The sequence below is a fragment of the Acyrthosiphon pisum genome, chromosome X (assembly GCF_005508785.2).
Source record: "Acyrthosiphon pisum isolate AL4f chromosome X, pea_aphid_22Mar2018_4r6ur, whole genome shotgun sequence".
Lineage (NCBI taxonomy): Eukaryota > Metazoa > Arthropoda > Insecta > Hemiptera > Aphididae > Acyrthosiphon > Acyrthosiphon pisum.
Window position 1 is genome coordinate 118,542,364 of NC_042493.1, and position 5,350 is coordinate 118,547,713.

Below are 5,350 nucleotides of genomic sequence, written 5' to 3' on the forward strand. Positions count from 1 at the left end.
GGCAGTGAAAAGAACGCCCAAGTCGCTATTGCTTGTAACTCTATCAATCACTGAATCATTGATAGTGTAAGAATAATCGATTGCCAACCGGCGCCTGGTGAAGGACATAGCTTTGCATTTATTAGTATTAAATTGGAGGCCAAGAAGCTAAAGAAGCTAATGGAGTCTAATTCATTCTGAAGGGCGAGACAGTCAGCTTCAGATTCGACTTTACGGAAAAGTTTCAGGTCGTCGGCAAACATAAGAAATTTACACTTAGGAACAGCCTTCGTAATTCCATTCGTAAATAACGAAAAAAGCAGGGGAGACAAGTGACCACCTTGGGGAATACCAGATGGAACAGGGACGACAGCAGATTTTGATCCAAGCACTTTAACCCACTGCACACGATCGGACAGGGTATGATTTAAACCAGGACAAAATAGGTTCGCCAAAACGGACTTATAGAGGATGTCAATTAGAACAGTGTGGTCGACACGGTCAAATGCTTTCACAAAATCAGTGAAAACCACGTCTACCTGGGAGTGATTTTCAAATGCCTCAAGGAAAAAATTTTTAAACACATTTAGGTTCGAAACGGAAGAACGTCCAGGTCGGAAACCATATTGTTCGTCGATTAGTACAGAGTCAACCGAGGGCTGAATGGATTGCAGTACTAAGTGTTCAAAAAGCTACAAGTCTGAACCTTATTAATTATAGCCATATATTATATGTATTTCTATTACTTACCGATTTAAATTAGTCAGAATATATTGTATAAAAGGCCATGGGGGTATATCATTTTGACGCATTTCGTGTACTACGCATTGAGTACCTGATACATTGCATAAATAATATACATTGGAGTGAGCCACGAGACTCATTTCACCCGTGTCAATACATGCGTGCGCATCTATAATATGTATTTTTTGCAATTAAGTACCGATTCAAAAATCAAATTTCACATTTTTGTGAAAAGGGCATTAACGAATAATATTATAGGTAGGTAGAACCTAGGGCAAATGGTAGAAACTCAATATTCGGTAGGTACCTAATAAATAACATAAACTGAACACAACAATACATTACACCCTTATAATAGTTAAAAACTTACATTAAACATTTATACTTACCTGGATGGCTATATATATATATTGAACTGCAGTGAGCACCAACGATATTATAATAATAAAACATAACCCGTTAAGTTCATCTTAGCACTCGGCAATTACCTGATTACAAATTATGATTATATGAATTATATTTAATATTTATAAAGCTTGCTGACATTTATGTACGATGTACCTATTTTTAAATATTAAATCGTAACGATCGCCGAGTGTCAATAGATGAACTGAACATTACGACATATACCTATATAGGTAATCTACCTATATACGGTCTACCTATACTATACCTTTAAAGAATAATAATTTTAATCTGAAACGATAAAACACTATTCACATCAAAGTCTACATTTTTACAAGCCTTTAACATGATCATGTCAGACTAGTTATTATAGCTTGTACCTATATTATAATAATGTTGTATACAATTTATAATTTTTTTGGCGTATATGTAGAACGTGTAGGTATACCTAGCATCACACTACGAGACATTACAAATTACAATAATACAATACAATCATAATAATATATTATAGTTTGTGAAATTAATCAAAACTAATATTGAATATATTATACACTTGTTAGGTAGGTACTTGTACATTTTTAATGAAAAGAATTAAAATGAGTGCTGTTATTGCGCTTCACATTTATAAAATATGAAGCACTCATACCATTCGAACAAATCATCGATAAAATGACAATTCTACACGAAAGTAAGGGAAATTACAAATTTCAGTAATTCACATTGTTTTATTTAACTTTTAACTTTTTTTTTTATTTAACTCATTTTCTTAATAGTAGTAGTTAAAATTGTTTTCAACCATTATTATAATGAATAAGATTTACCTATATTAAGTTTTTGTTTAATTTATTGTTATTTTTGCTTTGTTTAATTATTTGTTTATATCCACTGAGGAAGTGGTTTTTTGTATGTTTGTTTAGTTACATAGGTATTATTATTTAGGTGTTTTAACTAAATTCTAAGTTAATAGTTGTTATTATTATTATTATTTTTTTTATTAGCTTCTATAGTTAACACTATGATAGCTCAAATAATTGTTATAATTAAAGAGAAGTTTTTATTTCATTTAATTAAGAAAAACACTGTTTTAATATTACTAATTTTTAAAAAAGTTAAATTTTTTATTATCTACCTATATTATTTTTTAAAAACAAATTTCCATTTTTAAGTCACTATATAAAGTATTTTAATTGAACATTAAGGTTGTTTAACCAGACATACCAACAAAACAGACCTCTGTGATTTTTCCCAGCTCAGAATAAGATAAAGAATGTCAAAATTGTTTTAAGTCACCCAGCTAGATTGGCCTATTACGCAGTACCATAGGTATATTTATATATATAGGCATATATAGCTGCTAGTTATATATTATTTCCTTGGATCTAATATGAATATTTCTAAGATAATTGAAATGTTTATTTATTATTTATTCTTCAATGTAGTCAATATAATACTTCTATAGATTTTAGTGTTGTAAAATTAGTTTTATTATTTTTTTTTTATCGAGAAACATGATTTATTTTTTACCATATATTTTAGAAAAAATTACATTTTATTCTGGTCATTTAAAATACAGGCCCTATATTCTGGGACTTAAATTTTAGTCCATATAATTAATCACAGTAAAAATATTATGAAAATTATATTATAATAGTATTACAATATTTTTAAAATAATAATATTATTAAGTTACCGAAAATATATTATGTAAAAATCATTATAATATTATTATTATTACATTATATTTCTAATCATATTTGTGTACTGTAATAATAATAATATTATATTATTATCATTACACAATTGCTATCTGGGTATAAAAAGGTCCCAGATAGACCATCAGGGCCAACGGAGTGCATATTTTTTAGCGCAGCTAACCCGTTCTCGACATCATCGACACTAAAGATGCAGTCAGAAGGTAAAGCAATGCTGCGCAAATGGAATTACAGGTAGGCTACTTGCTGAGGAAGACACATAGACTGAGTTAAAGTAAGATGAGAAAAGACTGGAGATGGATTCAGGATCAGTGGCACTTTGATCATTGAGGTGGGCAGAGTTGGGAATACCATTGCTAGATCTATACTTACGTACAAAGTCCCAGAATAAACGAGGATTACTTTAAGCATGTTTTCAGTGTTATCCAGAAATGTTTTATAGCATTTATTATAATAATACTTATACTGAGCACTCAGGTTAGAGAACTTGTTGTAGTCAACAGGGTTACGTGATGCTTTGTATTTAGCGTGCATTTTTTTCTTGGCAAAAACAATGTTCTTTAGATTTTTAGAGAAGCAGGATGGAAATTTAGAAGGTTTGAAAACAACTAAAGGTACAAAGCTTGTAACGCAGAAATGCAATGCATCGTATAATGCACACGTAGCAGAATCAATATCGGTTGTTGCTAAAGTTTCTAACCAGTTAAACGATGATAAGAAGGCACTAATACGAGGATAACAGGCTTTACGAAAATTATAATATTTATGACAACTATCAATAGAAGGTAAGTCATCAACAAAAGTAAGCATAATATCTAAGGGAGGGTGGTAGGGATCGCAAGGAACCACCCCAGTAACGGATTTCTCAATATTGATCCGAGAATCATTGGAAAAAACTAGATCAAGGAAATTACCATTAGAGTTAGGTATGAGATTTAGTTGGAAAAAATTATTATATGCGAAAACGTCAGGAACACATTGGATTACAGGGCCAGAGGAAGAATAAATTAAGCCAAAATCGCCATTAGACCAGGATAGGTCAGGAAGGTTAAAATCGCCAGAGAATATAAATACGGAACCAGGATTCGCGTTGATAATATATTGAGCAGCAGACATAAAGAGCTCATATACCGGGATAGGGCTACTAGGAGGAATGTACACGGAACAAAAAATATAAGCAGTATTATTTACATACAATTTAACGAATAAATATTCAACATTGTTAATGACTGTAGGTAACAAGTTATAGACCAAATGTTACGAGAACTCCACCTCCTCTACTGAAACTACTGGATTGACTACTTCTATCACACCTAAATACAACATAGTTGTGTAAACCTAATTCCGTGTCATGTAAGCCATTTTTCAGTTAAACTAATGAAAATATAATTAAACACAGCAACATTACATTTAAAAAGACCAAGTTTGGTTCTTAGACCTCTACAGTTTTGATAGTAGCCCATGGGTAGCTTCACTCCTTGGCTGATAAGTTTTTCGGGGTTTTCCACAACACCAGATCCGGTAGTGGGTGGAGCGTGCACCACACTAAGAGGAGGACAGGTAGACGAACGTGAAGATATTAGTTTTTTGGAGTGGCGTCTTGAATCATCTCAGGAGCAAGACGACCCCAAAAACGTGTGATCATTACACCATCGGGCCAGAATGCAGGATCGAGGACAATATCTAGCTTCTCTGCAGGCAGACGAATATAGAACGAAAAGTATGATGGGTGCCTTATAACCATTTTGCTGATGGTCACGTCTGAGTAACCATTGAACAATTCAGATTCTATCAGGGCAGATATAACACTTGGATCAATCCTCGAGACAAAAATATCAACATGCTTACGCACTGGCACTGATGACAGCTTGGAAGATGAGTTCTTTAAAGAACCAACAATGAATTTTGATTTTACAGACGAAGATTGACTGGCAGTTATTTGGTTTGTGGGTAGTGTAGAACGAGTATTCGTAACCGATTTCGGGTGTACAACAACTGGCAATTTAATGGGTTGAGCATTTGATTTGGGAATTGTGGCATAAGGTGCCACATTGAGATGGTTGAGCTTATCATGTAACTTAAGTTACTAAGAGCCACGGATTGGAGAATATTAGCAATATTTATTGAGTTTCCATGCGAAGGTGATACAGGATCAGAAGAAGAATTATTTAAAAACGTTGACAAGTCGTCACTCAGTTTCACACCAGCAGGCAGAGTCTGCGTCACAATATAGTCAACGAGCATGCTTTTAGTCCATTTGTTTAACTCGGAGGAAAGAAGATCATTGCTTTGAGTCATTATGCGTTTTCGACTAACTGATGATGAAAACGTGCGAATAAACAAAGGACAAATATGCGCCTTAGCAAAAATAATTTGCAACCAGTGTAAACAACAATGATAGGCGGCGGCCTTGGCACGTGCCGGATTCTAATTACGAAATAGCCGCCACGGGTCGCCGCTGCTTATCGAAGTCGATAAGAATTCAGCCGTAATTAGGTGATAGTATA